Here is a 19,923-nt window from a genome sequence, read left to right on the forward strand (position 1 = left end):
GGCAGAAGTTGATTCAGTGAAAGCAAGAACAAGCCGACAACACAGAACTGGCCAACAAAATATAAAAGGTGCTGGGAGAAGGGTGAGCTCTCCGTGTGAGCCTCAACAGGACAGTCAGCATTAGCCTTGGAAAGGTCAAGTCATAGCTTGGATTAGCTCTGAACCAGAGGGCACTGGTGTCTTCTTGCAACTTGAAAATTCTGCTTCAGCAAGAAGTTTGTACTCTTTTCTGTCTTCCTCTGTATTTTCAATGTACCTTCCTTTGAACTAATTAAACTTCTGTACCCCTCACCCCTCAACTTAAACTATTATATCTTTAAAAATATGTTGACCACTTCGAGGTTTTGAAATATAAACAATATATGGCCCAAAGGTTTGCCAGACTCTCAAAAAGCATCACACCAACTACCTACTTCCCCGTAGCTCTCCTCTGAGGCATGAGATCCTACACTCCCTTCTCAATAGCTTCTCAAACGTTATATGCTAAAGCACTAAATTCAGAATTATATGAGTTCATGTGGACCTATCAGAATCTGGAGAACATTAAATACTTGGTGGCATTATTTGTAATGAGGGTTCAAGATACTGCCCCAATCCAATGCTTTTCACACCTACTGTGCCTATTAATCACCTGGGATCTTGTTAAACTGCAGATGGTAACCCAGTATGTCTGGAGTGGGGTCCAAGAATGTGCATGCTACCAAGTTCTCAAGTGATGTTCATGCTGCTGGTTCAAGGACCACACTTTGAGTAGCAAGGTAAGGCATATGTCCCGTGAAGCATTATTGCAGAATGTTTATTACTACACCAATGATTTCTTTGCTTTATATATTAACATTTTTACTGACACAGATCATAGGGTTTCTATTCTTATTTCTCTGAAAATTAAAATATATGCTATAATAAAACATAATAAAAATCAAACATCCAGGTTTTTTCCTCCAGCCACTTAAGAGAATGATTATATAAAACCATTGACTTGGCCTCCATAATCAGATAACTTGGAAATATCAATGGATAATTCCATCAAGATTGATGGCCAATGGTGCACTGAATTAGCAGTCTGATATTATTTTTATTTACAGTATGTTAGTCTCTGATAATAAAATAATTATAACAGCTTTTTTTTTCCTGGCACTCAATTCATTATAGCAACGATCCAGGATCAGATATAATCTGAGATCCCTCTACAGTACTATAAGCTGTTGGTTGATAATGATGTTGAGTAAATGGTCCCAAAGAACTCAGGTCTGAATGTACCTAAGGTGTTTGCTTTAGCCTAAGTTTTAAGTTACCTTTTTTAAAAAAATATAGTATGAATTATATGATAGTGCATTTTTTCATGTACTCTCCTGAAAATAGGAAAAATGAATGATGCTATTTAAACGAGGATATTTACTTCCTTATAGAAATATCAGAATGTCATCTTTTGAGTTTTGAGCCTTTATTCCAATCAGCATACATGGTTGTTGGAGGAAGCTAGGATATTCTGGAATGGTTGTTGTTCTTTTCATGTTCATATTCAGGATCTAGACATGCAGGGTCATCATCCTTGAGGGAGACTTTGACCTCCTGTTCTCTGAAACGTTTTACCCCTCACCTCCTTCAACTCTTTACCCAAGTCTCAAGGTGGAAGCCAACTCTATCTAAAATTGCATTTCATCTTGATACTCTTGACTTATTTTTCTCTTTAGCACTTATCACTACCCAACATACAATATATATTACTTATTTTTCTTGACTATTTTCCATCTTCCCCTGCATTAGTTTTCCATTGCTGGCGTAACAAATTCCAACAAACACAGTGGTTTAACAATGAAAATTTATTATTTTACAGTTCTGTAGGTGGGAAGTCTAAAGCAGGTCTCATGGACCTAAAGTCAAGGTGATAGCAGGGCTGCATTCCCTTCTGGATGCTCTAGGGGAGAATCTGTTTCCCTTCATTGCCAGCTTCCAGATGTCACTTGCATTCCTTGGCTCATGGCTCCCTTCCTCCAGCCTGAAAGCTAACAAAGTTGCATCTTTCTGACCAGTCTTTTGTAATCACTTCTCCCTCTCGTGCAGTAAGGAAAGAGTCTCTGCTTTTAAGGACTCACAAGATTAGATTTGGCCCACCTGGATAATCAAAGGCAATCACTACATCTCAAGGTCTCAATCACATCTACAAAATCCCCTTTTCCATTCAGATAGCATACTTATAGGTTCTGTAGATTAGGCAGTGAAATCTTTGTGGGGACCATTATTCTGCCTATCATACATACCCCTCGCTGAAATGTAAGCTCCATGAGGTCATGCAATTTCATTTGTTTTGTTGTGTCCTAAGCACTTAGAACAGCATCTGGTGCACAGTATGTACTCAGTAAATATTTTCAATGAATGAATGAAAGCCAGATTTGCTTGACGGTGAGCCCTATCTGAAGTGCAGGTGCTAGAACACAGGCCTCTACTAGCTGTGTTTGAGGAGTGCATCCCTCTAATTAAATAATCTTTAGTCGTCATTTGAAAAATCAGGTGATCGCTTTGTCCGCTTTGCAGAGTGGTTTAGCGTGAATATGATTTACAGTGAAATGGTTTGAAAATTCTTAAAGAAATGTAAAATATTAACACTATACTTTTTAAGTTGGTCTGAGAACTCAGACCTCACTAAAGTCTGAGAACTCCTTGGCTGAAGTCACAGTGAATGTACTTTTATTTTCTTACTCTAAAATGTAATGCCTTACTTCTTGTTTGATGTTGCATATGGAAAAGCACAATTGCTCGTTAACCGGTGAAAAGTGGAGTCAACAATTAGCTGTTTGGACTAAGTTATATCTAAAAAGTATATGGGCAGATTATTTTGAAAACTGGATATTTGAAACAGCTGAATAGAGGATACAGCCTCCCCTGCAACCAAATATAAAAGTCTCATTTATTCTTCTGCAGTTTACATAAATCACTTGTGCAAAATAAGCATTATATATCATATGAAGAAATGCTTTTTTGATATTAATAGAAACCTGGGATATTTTATTGGAATTCTTCTCTCATCCTTTAGATATATTTTCCAGAGATAGGTTTCCTCTCTCAACAAAAATTAAAGAGCCTAGGGGCAGAACCATGTAAAGGCAAAACCAAACAAAACTCTTTTCTACACAACTAGATTTTAAAACTTCCAGAGTTAAAAAAAAAAAATGGGTATTTTCCTTTGTGAGTCAAATATGCACAAAACACATCTATCGTATTGTCTATAGTTTTAATAACTGAAAATATCATTTTACCTACATAATAATTGCTATAGTAAAGGTCATGCCAAAGTTCTGGGAGAGGCTGGAGGATGTGGCAGCTAATTCTTCCTGGAGAACCAGGGTCATTGTCTCAAAAGAGGGACTGTTGAGCTGGGTCTTGGATGGTGAGTTTCCAGGGTACAGAACGGGATTCAAGATTTTTCCCGTAAGAGAAACAGTGCACACACAAGAGCACCCCATCATGAAGGGACCTACTGGGATGAACGTGCAGGCCGTGAAGCTGCAGGACGCCACACTTCCTGAGTCAAGGGGTTTGCATTTCTTTGTGGGCAGCAGAGAGCCAATGAGAGTTTCTAGGCTGTGGATTTACAAAACACAATCTCTTGTTAGGAAAATGGGCTCTGGCCAAAGTGGGAGCTCTGGACTGAATCTCACAGAGACTCATGTCAGAGAATTCTGGCAATTTCTAACTTAACGAAAGGTGGGGTCAAAGCAGGGGTGCCAGAGATGCAGGCAAGAACTTGAGAGACACTTAAGGTGGGTTTGAATGTGACGGCCGGGGGTGGGAGAAACAAGGCAGAATCTTGAACCTCATATTAAGCATTTCTTAATATTGGGTGTGGTGCTTCTTTTGCATTAGTTATCCATGCATACTGTTGATGGCTAAATAAGGCTTTTATGCTTAGATAGGAAGTGGGGGGGGGGGTCTCCTCTCATGTATCCAGATGGTCCAAATGATCACTTTTCAAAATGAAAGGAACAGGTGGAAAACAGCATCACTGGGAGGCAGAACAGGTGTGGTGGCTGCATTTCTTAACCAGCAGTTCTACGAGGGGAGGTCGGTGAGCCTTTAAATCAATGGAGTCACGGAAGGTGTTCAATATACCGTCTCCTGGGTACTATTCCCAGGAATTCCAGTGTCATCGGTCAAGTGTCTGACCTGGGCACCAGATTTTTAAAAGTTCCCCAAGTGATTTAAGGTGGGTGGAAACGATGGCTTGAAAATATAAGTGAAGGCTTTTTCAATTTGATAGTGTAGCTTTAAATTTCCATTCTGTTGATTTGCCTAATAATCTTGTTGCGATGCTAATGATGTCAAAGCATGATATATTTACCCCCTAGGGATGATGCAAAAACAAATAAGATAATATATGTACATTGAGCTGGTATTTGTTTGGGCCCTATTATCAGCATCAGTGTTTCAAAACTTTTCTGTAGGGAGTATATAAACCTTATAAAAAAATCACTGGGAAACACACCAAAGTAGCATAATTTCTTCACTTTTATCTTTAACTTGGAGGCTATAAACTTTTCATAAGCACTAGCTATCACAACTAATAATAAATATATCCTTTTTATTGACATAAAATGAGTGGATATATTTTTTAAAAGGCATCAGAGGGGCTGTAAATGCAAACTGATGTCAACACTCATTGGGCGGGTTGACTTTGATTCATAAAATCTTATAGATGACAAATCCTATAAATCCTAAAATTCCCAAGTTGACTTTGCCTTGCACATGCTTAATATTCAAGAAAGATTTTGTAAATGTCTGAACGACATCAGCACGTGTGTAGTGTTAACATATTATACTAATGTTACATTGTTTGGGGTTGGGTTGTGCTGAAGAAATTGATCTCTACCAAGCCTTAAGGAACAGTGACTGAAACTCAGAAGCAGGAAAACCTGGGCAGAGATGTAACTAGCATGCTCTTAAATAATTAAAATGCCTGAACAAAGGATGAGTATATTTCTTTAGAGCACTGACATAAATATAATATTTCAAATTATTAGAAAAGAAGAAGAAAAAATGTTGGGAGTCAAAAATAAGAAATATAAAAAAGAGAAAATATCAAAACAAAGGCCTCAGTGGATTCTATTTTGAAATAATAAAGATACAAAGCAAAAGCACAGATCACAGTAATTTTGGATACACACATGTGGAGTGTAACAATACAGATAAAATTCTATCTGTAGTGTGTGATTAGGGAGGTAGCTTTTACCTATTCTAAAGTTTTTCAACACAAACGTTGGCACTACCCAGGTCAGGGTCCATTTAAGACTTCTGGGCTCTGTGTGCTTATAAGATTTAGCTCCTCCCACTTTTCCCGATCTCTTAGATTTTAACTTATGCAGCATATTTCTAAGGCCTTTATTCAACTTCCCCCTGCAGGTTTTTAAAAATGAACTTTCTTTACTCTTTAATATGATGTTTACTGTGTACCTACTGCAGCGAATGACATTACGGAAAAATACAGATAATTCTGCATTCTTGTATTCTTTGTGAATGAGCTAATCTAATTTGTTTACTGCCATAAATTTGGGAAATCCTACATAAAGTAGGACCTCAGATCTAAGTATAATACTGTTCCATATATTATGTCCAGTAAATAGTCTATGGACCATTTGGAAAGCTGCAGTAAAGATCCACCCCAAATCTAAAAAAAAAAATGGTTCTGACAAACCTAGGGGCAGGACAGGAATAAAGACGCAGAGGTAGAGAACGGACTTGAGGACATGGGGAGGGGGAAGGGTAAGCTGGGACGAAGTGAGAGAGTGGCATGGACATATATACACTACCAAATGTAAAATAGATAGCTAGTGGGAAGCAGCCGCATAGCACAGGGAGATCAGCTCGGTGCTTTGTGACCACCTAGAGGGGTGGGATAGGAAGAGTGGGAGGGAGGCGCAAGAGGGAGGGGATATGGGGATATGTGTATGTATAGCTGATTCACGTTGTTATACAGCAGAAACTAACACACCATTGTAAAGCAATTATACTCCAATAAAGATGTTAAAAAAATAGATAAATAAAATTCACCCCAAATTTAAACAGGCTTATCCTAAACTTAAAGATTTAACATAATTTATTGCATAGTTAAATATGCATGTGTATATGTATACACATTCAGCCATTGCTGAATGGCTAAGACAAAGTCATGATTGGATATGAGGATGAACACTGTACTGGCTGGAATAAAGCATTTATTAGAGAGAAGAAGGGTTCTGATGATCTGAATTAGGACAAAGAGCTCAGGAAAAGAAAATGAGACTCTGGAAGACAAGCTTTAACGGTTTTGATCAGCCCCTAACCTGTTCAGCTTTCATCTACATTATGTATGAGCAGGAATTTTGTACTTCAAATAGAAGCCTCCCAATTATTCATCGGAAAACGTTTACATGTAGTGTATCACGCAAGGAGGCTTAACCGTTCACTTAACAGACTAAAGTACTGTGAGTTCAAAAGACTGCATCATCAGAAATATATTATACATGCTTCCTAACTTTTCTAATCTGGTAACTTGCGAACACTCATGGGATTTCACCATTCTAAATTCTGTTGATGACAATGCTTGCTCTCATTATTCCTGAAGGCTAGTTGAAATTTACGTGTCTGTATATTAATTCCTCTGACAACTTGTGGTTTCTTAAAAATAACTTCAAGTGTTCCAAAATTATGGAGGGAATGTTGGGTAAAAATGTACAGAGTAGTTCATGATTTGTATGAGATTTTTCTTTAGTTTTCGAAAACCATCACTTGTGTATGCAATTATTCAGTAAATGGGATGCCCTCAACCTCTTTTTAGATATGACAAAAGAAACTTTTAAAGTTCTAATTTAAATATTTTATTTGAAAATATACTGCTATAACATTACTGTAAAATTAAGGAGAGTTGTGTGATAAACATAATTCTTCTTCCTCAAAATGTGAATACTTATTTTACCCTTTAGCTATTATATTCACCTCTTCATATTTTAGTGTTGTTCTCAGCAAACAACAAATCGATAGTAAATATATTTATATTTTACTGGTACAGGGAAATAATCTCTAATGTAAATGAAGATCAGAGTATTTAAATTGGGGTTAGATCATTCTAGTTCTCTACTTTCTTCCATTGTTGAAATAAAACACCAACTGAAAGATGCTTCGTCGGTGAGTATGTTTCAATGAGGAAATCAAATTGCTTTCTAGGATTTCTTGCAGAGAAATTCTATGACTTTAAGTTTCACTTAGCACTTAAAACTGGCGTCAAGAATAGTGCCCAATACAGGGATATCCAATCTCCTGGGATAAACCATAATAGAAAAGAATATAAAAAAGGAATGTAGGTACGTGTATAACTGAGTCACTTTGCTGTACAGCAGAAATTAGCACAACATTGTAAATCAACTCTACTTCAATTTAAAATAAAAAGTAGTGCCCAATAGCTACGGGAGTAATCAAGGACCATAAAGAAAGTTCTGTGGCTGTGGTTTCTGCATGATAAAGCATGGAAAACATTTATGAGGGCAGAGTGGCTTAAGAGAAGAGCCCGGATCACTTGTATTCCAGGCCTATGCTGCATTTCCAACAGTGCATTCGTCGTCTCTGCTTGGACAACCACAGAATTCTCAGACTCAGCATATGGAACTCTCAGTTCCATATGGAACATATCATTTCACCCTAATACCTGCCACCCCTCCTGTGGCACTAGCTCAATGAATGGCACTAGTTGTTCCCACACCTAATGAATCACCAGATCCCACTGAATCTACTTCCTAAATGGCTATTTTCCAGATCTTTTCATTTCTCTTCATCCCCACCTTGCTGCTGGTCTAAGGGATGAATACTTGTCTGAACTGTTGCAACAGGGTCTCCACTGGCCGCCCTTCCTCCAGCATTGTGCTTCATCAATCCAGTCTCTAGAATGCGGTCAAATCCTACAACCTCAAAGGCTTTCCATTTTGTTGGAATAAAGTCCAGAATCCTTAGCATGGTGGGCAAGGCTTTTTTTTTTTTTTTTTTTTTTTAATGTTTCCAGCTTCATCTCCCGTCTCTCTCCAGAACGTGTGCAGCCACCACCTGCCCTCCAAGCTCCACCAGATGGAGCCATGTTCAGTCACAGGATGGTGCCCAAAAGTCACTGCCTTCGGCCTTTGCACATGCTCTCCTCTCCGTCTGCCCCTGCTTCACCTGGCTAATTTCTGCTCAGCCTTGCCAGTTCTAGTGCCTTTTCCATGAACCACTCCTGCCCACCCATGCCCATACCCTCAAGTCCAGGAGAGTTGCTCTCATAGACAGCATCCTATATTCTGCCTCATCCTGGAAGTTACAGCACTTCATTTGTAGTTGCCTGTTTAATCATCTAGCTTTATCATTGGACCTATGGCTTCACAAGAACCATGGCTGTGACTGTCTTACTCATTTGTCCAATGCTAATATATTAAGCCCATGGTAGGTATTCCACAAATATTTGTTAAATGAACAAATCCAAATGGAGTTATGTACCACAGAGTTCAGATTTCTGTTTCTGCCCTTAGCTGTCTGGTCAAAGTACTACAGGAAATAGTACAGGATAATTTGCTAGCTATAGGTTATTATAAAGTTAACTCCCTGCCGTACAGTTTCATCACTGCCCCCTCCAAAAAATTCAATCATTTTCTAGTTTTGACCCTACTTCTTTCAGCATTGGTAAGAATTGTAGCAACCATCGTTATACTTAAGAAAATTAAATTACTAATATCGGTCTACCCATTTCTCCAAGAAAATGAAATTACTTCTCTACAGAATTAAAACACCATTTCCTTGAACTAGATGAAGAAGCCAATTTTCTTTTGTGTCTCTTGCCTCTAAAAAGAATATGTGTCTAGACAGATTACTGAAGTTTTTCCATGAGATACCCTTTTCCACTAGAACAAACTCCATTAATCCCACACAATAACATAAATGCCTCATTGTTCCTCCCCATTTACTTCTTAATTTCAAAAATAATTAAAAAAAAAAACCGATGAAAGAAATTCTAACCCGTATTTCCAAACACAGAATTCTGATTGAAAGAAAAAAATAACACTACAGATTTACATACCTTTCTTCAAATTTCTAAATATTGTCATAATTCATTTTGCTGAACCAGTTTTGTTCTACATTTGCCTTGTGGTATTTTTTGCATTAGTTGGTCTCAGACTTTAGCACACATCAGAATCTCCGGAAGGGCTTTGAAAATGTAGGTTTCTGGGCCCACCTCCAGAGTGTCTGACTCATTAGGCCTGAAACCGGACCAAAGAATTTGTGTTTCTAAGGAGTTCTCGTGATATCAACAGGGACCACACTTTGCAATGTAACCGATACATGCAACCTATAGTAGAGGAGCACATTCTGCCTCTGTCTATGTAGTTATATTGGGTTGGCCAAAAAGTTCGTTTGGGTTTTTGGTAAGATGTTATGGAAAAACCCGAACGAGCTTTTGGCCAATCTAGTAACGTGGCATTTTGACATGTCCTATCCCACTCACCCTTCCTGTTTATTTATTTTTCTGTTGTTTATATTTTTTTTATGGTGGTAAAAGCCACATAATATAAAACATACTATTTTAACCACGTTGGTCATTGGTATCTGACTCAGTTTTGCCACCTAATATGTGCAGCATGTACTCAATACTGAAACGTAAGAGCATAAGGGTACATCATTTTATTTAAAAAAAGAGGTCTCCTTCTGCAAGTTTAAAAACTTAAATGGAAACACAACCCGAAGCTTGCTCTAAGATTGTTACCTTCAATGGTAAGCGTGTTTTGCCTCAATTGAGATTTCTTTGTTCAGAAGCCAAGCTGGCAATTAAGCTGGCAGTGGAGGAGAAGCCATTTGTCTCATATGATGATAGTGTAGTCCTTTGTAAACCCTGGAACAATGAGGGCCCACACAGAGGCTCATTCCAAGTTCTACTTCCTTCTCTTTTCTTGTTACGTAATGGTGGCTGCTCATTCTGAATTCTCAGAGCCACAAAGGAAGGGGAAGATGTTCGATCCTGTCACACCCTCCCCCATTTAAACCATTTATAGCCTTAACTTAAAGCAGCAACTTGAAGTCATCTTTCTTTAAACAATGCAGAACTAATCGTGAAGTCCACCAACAAAGTGACATTCATGGGATTGCTTTGTTCCAAAGCCTTCTGTTCCCTCTAGGTTTGTCTGTCATAATGTGCTCAGAAGAGCAAGGTGAAAACCTTGTCTTGAGTTGGGCTTGGGAGGAGGGTTACTTTGGTCTTGTAGATTTGTTATTTCAATCTTCTTCTTAGAAAGATACGATGTCTTAGAGAGTTTGAATTCTCATCAGTTCTGGCATCAGCTGAGTCAAGTCTCAGAATTTAAAGTGATTTCTTAGTGATTACCAAGAAAGCCCTTAGTAATTGCTTCTGAAGAAATCAGGCACGCCTACTGTGACCATTACAAGGTAAGCTCCCACTTTTTGAAGGTTCTTTCAGAGTGGGGACTCTGTCTAATTCATTGCTTTATCTGTAGAATTTAAATGAGTGCCCCCAAAATAGAAGGCATGCAATAGGTAACATTTATTGCCTGACTGGCTCTAACTATAAGCTTTGTAGGTGATGCACAATAAAAATTAAAGAAGTGTAACATGATACCAAAGTTCATAAATTAAATGTTACCAAAACAGAGATTGCTTCTACAAATGAAGGAAACAAATCAGAAGATATCTCACTAGAATATAACCTCCTCTAACCCCCAGTCTACAAATATATCCATCCCCAGATTTCTGGCGATAACATAAATATACATTTACCTTTCAGGACTAAATCCCTGGTTTTATACTCAAGAAATGCCCAAACTAGTAAAACATTTTTCAATTAAGTTGTCTGCCAGTTCATAAATGGAAAGGAATTCCTCATGAGATACCTCCCTTTATAGAGGGAATACAGAATTGTGTAGCAAGGGCATGTAATTATTAAGTAGACAAATGTGATTGCCTTTCTTTTTAACACCAATGGTGTCTTCAAAGCATCTTCTCCATTTTGCAGTCATATCAGCTTCTAGAGCTTTATAGCCCCTTCAACTGAATCTACTCACTGCAGCCTTAGCCTATCTGAATTCACGAAAGAATCCTTCCGGGGAGGGATCCATTACAAGCACATCAGCTGCATCTAGGTCATGCCACTCAGATCTGGATCTAGAGGTCAGCTGTGACTTCTGGCTCCTGCATAATCTACTCTCTTCCCAGATCACTCAAACCTCTAAGGCCTACTTCACAGACACTAGACCCTGCATCAGATGTTCGAATTAGGAGCGCTTCGTACCATGATGCTTTATTTCCAGTTCTAGCTTTGGATCTCCTGTAACCCAAGACAGCCTAATCCAAGCCAGGCTCTCTGATGCCCTTTGGATACTGTTCCTCTAATAAGTCACAAGACCAGCTTCTAGGGACAAGGCAGTTCTCCCAGGTCTCTTAGCACCAGAGTTCTATTCTTTTCTGCCAAGTTCTGATTTCTTTCTCAGTCTCTGTTCCTAAAATCCCACTGAGCCCTTTATTGACACCCAAAGTCCTAAAAGGTACAATTTTGATGTCTTAAGTTCATTTTCAGGGCTCAGGGTATAATAATGACTAGTCATTCAGCATCCAACAAGCACATTGTACAAAGAACAGAAATTGGGGTGGGGGAGGGCACTGAAGAGGTCCTCGGTGCTGAAGCATATTTCTACAGAAGAATATAATTGGTGAATTCTCATATCCAGGGAGGATCAAATTGATATACTATTTTAGCACTCCTGCAAGAATTCTCCTACATCATTTCTGTACAGAATTTTATTTTATGGAAAAGTTCCACGATTTTTAACATATTATAGCATCTCCTCACACCAAGTAGTTTCATACTTTAAGAGTTACAAAATGCACTCATCAGAAATGTTTGGCACACCATGTGCTACGTGTTACATGTTTCTATATTTCTAAAATCCCGAACAAATCTCTCTTGAAGTTCTGTTTAAAATACAACCACAAGCACAATCACGTATGATAGAAAAACAGAACATCAACTCACAGAAGACCAGCACCTACCTACAGGTAATGTCATTTGAAATTGTGTTGAAATGACTTTGAAAATTAGCTATGCAAGATATAAGAACAAAGGCAGGCTACAATATTTCTGTCCACTGGACAACACTAAAGCCTCAGAAATGAGATGCCCCAACTTCTTCTAGAAATAAAAATCAATTAAGAAGAGCAGCCCAGAAAGCATCAATGTCATCAGTCTGCATGCTGCCAGCTAATTTACAAGCCATGAGAAGCTGAGCCCAGTGGGAGTTATTTACGTTTGTTCTTCTGGTATAATAGAAGGGAGGCCAGTGAAAAGGATCTGCTGAATCAGATTGTGTTTGACTGAGGACTCACAGAGAAGTTTTCTTCAATTAATAGCCAGCTGCATAACTTGAGCTAATGCCAGCTGGGCTTTCGTCATGCAGTGACACCAAAATAAATGATGCTGTACTCAGGTGCTGGTTGTGATGCAGGGCATTTATCCATCCAGAGCTGGAGCAGGGAGAGGGGCGGGCAATCACACCACCTGAGTTTTAGGAGCGTAGTTTGGCAACTGCTCTAAGGACACTGAGTTCATGATAACTGTTAAGTGCCTAAAAGCATCCATTTAGGTGCAAAGACTTGTTTGAATTCTTAGAAGGAAAGGACCAAATGGAGTGGAAATGGCCTCACCAAGGCCATGTTGATTTCTTTCACGATTAGTGAAATTCACGTTCATATTTAAGTCACCGCGGTCAAGAGGGGAGCAGGCAAAAAGGGTTTAATTAAGGGCATCCACATAAGGGAATCCTTGAGGAGGAAAATAATGACTACAATGGCATAAAAGGAATCTAGTATAGATTTAAAGCAGTCCCATGCCTGCCAGTACATTCAGAAGAGATGAACAGGCCCAGCTGCTGGGATTTTTCTAGTGAGGTGCCTTTACCAGTGGTCACAAGTCCATGTGTCTCTGGCTGCCAAGTCACATTCCCGTCTGTCTGGATGGAAGGGCGCCCACCCACAAGCTAGACCTTTTCATTACGGGGAAGTTTCCGAGGTTCCTTGTGTCAGGCAAACTCCACTCCCCCATCTCTTCATGTAAACACCTCTTCTATGGGGATTTCTTACAGAAAAACCCACGTGAAAGCATCTAACCAAAGAAATGAAAGTCATAAAACCAGAAGCTCCATAGGAACGTAGGTATGGACGATAACAGGCAGAAAACAAGTCCTCCAAGGAGGAAGCAGTAGCAGCTTGACCTATGAATTCTTTGCTATCTGTTTGCTCCCTCGACTTTCAAACTGTAGCCCTGGAAATATAAACACACAATTCTAAACATCCACAGGCCTGCGGCAGCAAAATACCACAGGCCAGCTTCACAACTGGGGCGTGCAGACCATAAATCCTGTAGTGGCAGGAGCGGGGAGGATACGAAGATGGACCGTCACCATTCAGCACCCTGCATCAAAGGACACTGGGCACAAGGAAGAGGCAGCCAATTATTGGATTCTCTCATTCATGGAAGAAGCTCGAGGACTGAATTACCCAGGTGACGCTAGTTCTACCCATGCCAGAAGGCAAACGCTTACAAGACTGCTAAAGGCCACAGTTGCTCTGGATTTAGGCAGAATTTTCTGGTCCCTAGTGTGGACAGAGAGGACACCTATATAGAGAAGTGCTGGAAAAGGGGCTTCTCACCAGCCTTGGTCATGAGCGTTCCTATTCTGACTTGGACTTTAGAGAGGGACACAGGAGACAACGATCCCAAGATGTGACTCTTTAAATCTGTCGGCATGAGAGATAAACAGAACTTGGATATGTGAAACTGATGAGAAACAGTCTTTGCTGCTGGCCACACAGAAAGGAAAGGACAAAAACAAGAAACCCATCACTATTAGTTATATTCGGAGCAACAGAGAGAGATTCCTACCACCACATGGTAGCCTGTGCTATTAGTGGTTGGTTAGTCTGGGAGATCTAAAGCTATTAAGTAAAAGCTATCTCCACAGTGGGTACTAGGGGAGGTGATCTGTTAGGAAGCTGGGATAACAAGTGCTTCTTCAAATGTCATCTGTAGTGTCACTGGGTGCTCTAAGTGTAACTCCCGTCCAAGTCAGCAACCTATAGACAGAACAGAGGTACAATTTCTAGGTGTGAGTATTACATGATGATGCCTCCCAAGTATTAGTTTATTTCCTTCAACAAACTGACTCTATATTGCTTATATGTGGAATCTAAAAGTAAATAAAAATAAATAAAAAATGTTAAATGATACAAATGAACTTATACGCAAAACAGAACTAGACCCACAGACATAGAAAACAAACTTATGGCTACCAAAGGGGAAAGGAGGGGGATAAATTAGGAGTTTGGGATTAATATACACACTATTATGTATAAAATAGATAGCCAACAAGGACCTACTATATGGCACAGGGAACTCTACTCAATATTTTTTAATAACCTATAAGGGAAAAGAATCTGAAAAATAAAATACATATCTGAATCATTTTGCTGTACACCTGAAACTAACATATCGTAAATCAACTATACTTCAATAAAAAAATAAAATTAAAAAGAACATAGATTGATTCCTCTAACATGAAGCATTTCATTTTCTAGCACTCTCTACATCACAACCAAATATATGCATGGAAACAGAAAATTCCAATCATTAATGTTTGAGCTTTGTTTTGTTTTTGTCATCACTGTTTTGGAACAGACAGAGCCACCTGGGATAAATGATACATATGAATGTATTAACAGACTCTCCTAGTGAAACACAAATATACATAGTCCATGAAACATGAACAATATATATTCTTTTTTAAAAAAATTGTTTATTTTACTTATTTTTGGCTGTGCTGGGGCTTCACTGCCGTGTGCGGGCTTTCTCTAGTTGCGGCTAGCAGGGGCTACTACTCTGTTGTAGTGTGTGGGCTTCTCATTGCCGTGGCTTCTCTTGTTGTGGAGCATGGGCTCTAGGCGCACGGGCTTCAGTAGTTGTGGCAGGTGGGCTCAGTAGTTGTGGCTCGCGGGCTCTAGACCACAGGCTCAGTAGTTGTGGCGCACGGGCTTCGTTGCTCTGCGGCATGGGCATGTGGGATCTTCCCAGACCAGGGCTCGAACCCGTGTCCCCTGCATTGGCAGGTGGATTCTTAGCCACTGCACTACCAGGGAAGCCCTATATTCTTACCTGTTTCATTCAGGGACTGATTATCTAATTGGAGATGTGTCATTTCCTCCATCTTTTCCTTTTCACATCTCTTTATAAGAAAATAAGTAATGATGGAAGTGCAAACTATGGTGCAAAAAGCATGTCCCAGGCTTGATGCTACATGATTTCATACATTTTCATCTTTAACCCTAGCAGGTTACTGTCCAATTACATACAGAGCAAAAGAGGCTCAGTGGTAAAGAGATGCACCAAAACATCGCTTCCTCCAAGAAGGTTTGCTTGATGGGATAACCTAATTTAAGAGATGCTCATATACCTTCCTTTTATCCCTGCATTTTTCATTGTTCTTTTCATAAGCTTTTCACTTGCCTGTCTTCCTTTTAGAGTGTGATTTCCTTAAAGGTGGGGATTGCATCTTATTCACCTTTTCACCCTCAGTGCCTTGAACAGTGATTGGCATCTGGTGGACAATCAGAAACGTCAAGAATGAATTGAAGCCGTACAGCCAGGAGCAACGACACTGGATTTCAGTGCAGAACTGTCAAATTTCAACACCTAGCGAGCAAAAACTGTTGGATTTTATTTGATGTTTGGCAGAAGAATGGGTGTTGGAATTAGTTCACCCATTTCATTCTAGATAGTTAACGACCAAGAGGTTCTCAAGAAATACTCGTTGACAGAATTCATGTATCCAAGTTAGCTCTGTTTCCCAAAAACCAAAAAATAAGAGGAAACTAAAGATTCAGATAAAAGTCAGCCTCAGTGGGAGGAGCAGAGTTTTTATTAAACACATGAATGAGCATTTACTTTGTTCAACTAGAGGCTGGCTTTTCATCTGGATTACGAGAGAAATATTCCAGCATCAATTTTACTTCGAAAAAGTATATTGAGTAAACCCCTAAGTGCTCTCTGCATGAAAAATTCTAGTTTTTCCTTCCTGTACAAACGCATAATGTAAACATAATCATGATGGCATTTCCTTTCACAGCATCGGTCATATAAAAACGCAAACCTTTGAAGAACACGGATATTGACAAACTAAGTAAAATAGCTTTAAATCCTGTGAAAAGAGACTACAGGCCCCAAACCTGATACTGATTTTCAGGAATAACTTTGCTGATGGAGCCTAAGAGCAGCTTATTCCAAACCCTCGCTCCCCCAACTCCCACCCCACGTGGAGCAACTAATGTCAATTATAAAAATACATTTAAACTAAAAAGAACAATAGGCAGAAGACAGTTGTTTGGCTTAAAATGTAACCAACTGAGCTACAACAGAGGCAGCTTACCTCCTACCACCAGTAGGTACAGCACAGTAGGTACCCTGCCCTGGGCCCAGAATATTTTTAGGAGTCCTCGAAAATGTTTTAATTTCTTTTAAAATCAGAAACGAAATGATTATAATCCAGCTTAGATTACATTTCTCTTTATATCAAGGCGGTTATAAAGTGTAATTTTTAGTATTTTTTTAATGGAAAAAGAGGCCCACAAAGCCCAAAGTGTGTAGGGCCCACAAAAGTCATGGTATAGCCTCGAGCTGGGCTATTTTTAATTTTTATAAATTTTCTATGGCATTATTTTTTGTTGGGATGTTAGGGACACATGAACGTTGTGTGCCTTTTATTTCTTCTCTCCCACCACAAAAACCAATCCCTCAGAAACAAACAAACAAACAAAAAACATTGAAAATTCTTATCAGTTGGATTGGATATTGGTAGCACATCCATGAATATCAATCACAAATCCAATTCAACCGGGCCATGAAAGAAAGGATTTCTTATGAAAGCCTTCCTTTCTGCTTTTACTCGGAAAGCAACAACTGAGAAATAATCACAATTTCAGAGGAATGAAGGAAGATGAACTAAGAAAAACACTAAGTTAGAAATGCTGACCCACAAAACTTTTTTGCTTTAACACTGAATTAGCTGATTCAACTAATTTCCTGAATCTAGGTGGATACTTCGGTAGATAGTCATATTACACTACTGAGTTGGTACTGAATTAGTATTGGTATCAAAGCTAATATCAGGAAAGCCCTTCTCATATGGTACAGCATAACTAACATTGGTTCACACAGCCATTGTGTTGTTATGGCAACCAGGGCATGCCTTGATGCCTCAGCCATCCTGCCGCTGAATTAATAGGATGTTGATTTCTGCATACTATCTCATTATTCCTCTAGCTCTAACTAGTCTGCAACAGACACAAATGCAATAATGAGGAGTGGAAATCAAATACCTTCAGTTCTGGAGTCTTGGTCAAGTATTTCTTGGTACGGAAAGAGGCAAGAAGTAATGCTTGAAATGAAGTTTTAGCATTATCTATGAATTGTATTTATCCATGAACTTCCATAAAATTTTTATAGGAAAGAGAAGTACCCGTATATCGACAATCTAAATTCCAGTACTTGGAACTGAAAATTTTAGGGTTTCTAGTACATTCTTTTTTTTTTTCTTTTTAGTTTTTTACTGAAGTATAGTTGATGTACAATATTGTATAAGTTACAGGGCTAATATAGTGATTCATAATTTTTAAAGGTTATACACCATTTATAGTTATTATAAAATATTAGCTATATTCTCCATGCTGTACAATATATCCTTGTAGCTTATTTTATGCCTAATAGTTTGTACCTCTTAACCCCCTACCCTTATATTGCCCCTCCCCTCTTCCCTCTCCCCATTGGTAACCACCAGTTTGTTCTCTATACCTGTGAGTCTGCTTCTTTTTTGTTATATTCACTAGTTTGTTGTATTTTTTAGATTCCACATATAAGTGATATTATACAGTATTTTTCCTTCTCTATCTGATCTAGTATATTCTAAGTAGTCTCTTTTTAAAACAAATATAGAAAATAATTAGAATATAACATGTTTCCTACATAAAATATGACTAATAAGGCAAAATAAGATAATAAGAATTATTAAATTATATGTGAAGAAAATAACAACCTTGAATAAACATTTCCTTATTGCACAGCCAAAACTGAGCTTTTTTTCCCCATATTTTTATCTCCTTTTCACTAAGGTAGGAACAATATCTCACTGTCATGTAGGTAAACCAGTAGAGAGGACCTGCCACTGAAAATAAAGCAGAAGTTAATTTTTTCCCTCTAAAAATATAATTTTCACAATTAGCCTATTAAATATATGGCCATTGGATATGATAAAATTAGAACATTGGAAGATCTGGAATTATATTCTGCCTCATTGAAATGAGAAATTCTTTAAATATGACATTGTTCTGGTTACAGTGCGTCTCTGCAGATTTGTCATGCGTCTTTCCTTTCTTATTCTGATAAAATTTCTTGTTGGAGAACCACCTCTAAAGGATGGAACTGACGTCTGTGACTGGGATACACAGAGGCCTGGTTAGTCACATGACTGTTGAAGGCTGGCACTCCAAGTCCACCCATCTGTGTCAGGACTGAGTCTTCATTGGAGCCATGGGGAAATATATGCTTTTATGCCACTGGAATTACCACAGGCAGAGTCATGCCACTTGCTGCCTTAGCTTTCTTTGCCACCACATAGGGAAAGCCAGCAATGCGAAAGCCAGCAATGCAGAGAGGGATAGAGATTGCGAAAGACAGACCAACGTCCTCATCACATCGCAAGAGCACATGAGCAAGCCTTGTGCCCTTGAAAATCAGCTACACTCCTTGGATTTCCCAGTTTCAAGATTCCATAAGCCATCTTTCTGTTGGTTTAAATATTTAGTTTCTATTACTTGCAACTAATGGGGGAGAACAGTCTGACTGATATACCACTTCACCATATGGATCTTTTCAATGTTAAGAAATATTCTATTGATATGATGCAAGTCCACTCTTGCTTACTTATACCTCTCTTTTTTTTTTTTTTTGCGGTACGCGGGCCTCTCACGGTTGTGGCCTCTCCCGTTGCGGAGCACAGGCTCCGGACGCGCAGGCTCAGCGGCCATGGCTCACGGGCCCAGCCGCTCTGCGGCATGTGGGATCTTCCCGGACCGGGGCACGAACCCGTGTCCCCTGCATCGGCAGGCGGACTCTCAACCACTGCGCCACCAAGGAAGCCCTACTTATCCCTCTCTTTACTGCCTTTGTATTTGATTGACAATAAGAGAATCCAATTGTTTCTTGCTGCACTATTGCAGCAACTTCATTCATTCATTCGTACATTCATTCACTCAACAAATGCTTACCACAGACCTATTCTGTGCCAGGCACCTGCTGAAGATTCATAATTGAACAAAACTGACAAACGGTCTACTTTCATAAAATTTATCATCTGTAGGAGGGAGTCAACAGTGATGAATAAAGAGATCATGTAAATATATTGGATAGCAACATGTGCTATAGAGAACACTAATGCAGGAAAAAGAATATACAATGTCTGGGTTGATGATGGGTTTTGTCTTGTTATGTTTTGCTGTTTTTTAAATAGATGGTCAGGGACGGTATTATTACGAAAGCGATATTTGAGCAAAGATCTAAAGACAGTGAGTTCCTTATTGAGGAAGGTATGGGTCCTGAAAGAGAGTATAGTCAGGCTCACCGGTAGGGTGCAGGGCAAATTTTCCTGACAGGAGTTCACCTATTTACACAAGGGAGAAACTCCCATTGATGCCCCCCTCCTCCACACTAGAACCTTTTACTGCTGGCTCTCTGAGGGGACTGGCCTATTTGTTTTGTTTCACTGGGCAAACAGAAATATGAGTTAGGGATAGCTGTAGGTTCCATGAATCATTATTATTTTCAGT

At 39.1% G+C, this 19,923-nt stretch overlaps 1 protein-coding gene across 3 annotated transcripts in view; it reads right to left on the bottom strand.

The window, feature by feature from the left end:
- PDE4D (phosphodiesterase 4D) overlaps nt 1–19,923 on the bottom strand; it is a 1,282,340-nt gene that overhangs the window by 511,643 nt on the left and 750,774 nt on the right. The gene's annotated exons all lie outside the window — the stretch shown is intronic.

This window comes from Tursiops truncatus, chromosome 3 (assembly GCF_011762595.2).
Source record: "Tursiops truncatus isolate mTurTru1 chromosome 3, mTurTru1.mat.Y, whole genome shotgun sequence".
Lineage (NCBI taxonomy): Eukaryota > Metazoa > Chordata > Mammalia > Artiodactyla > Delphinidae > Tursiops > Tursiops truncatus.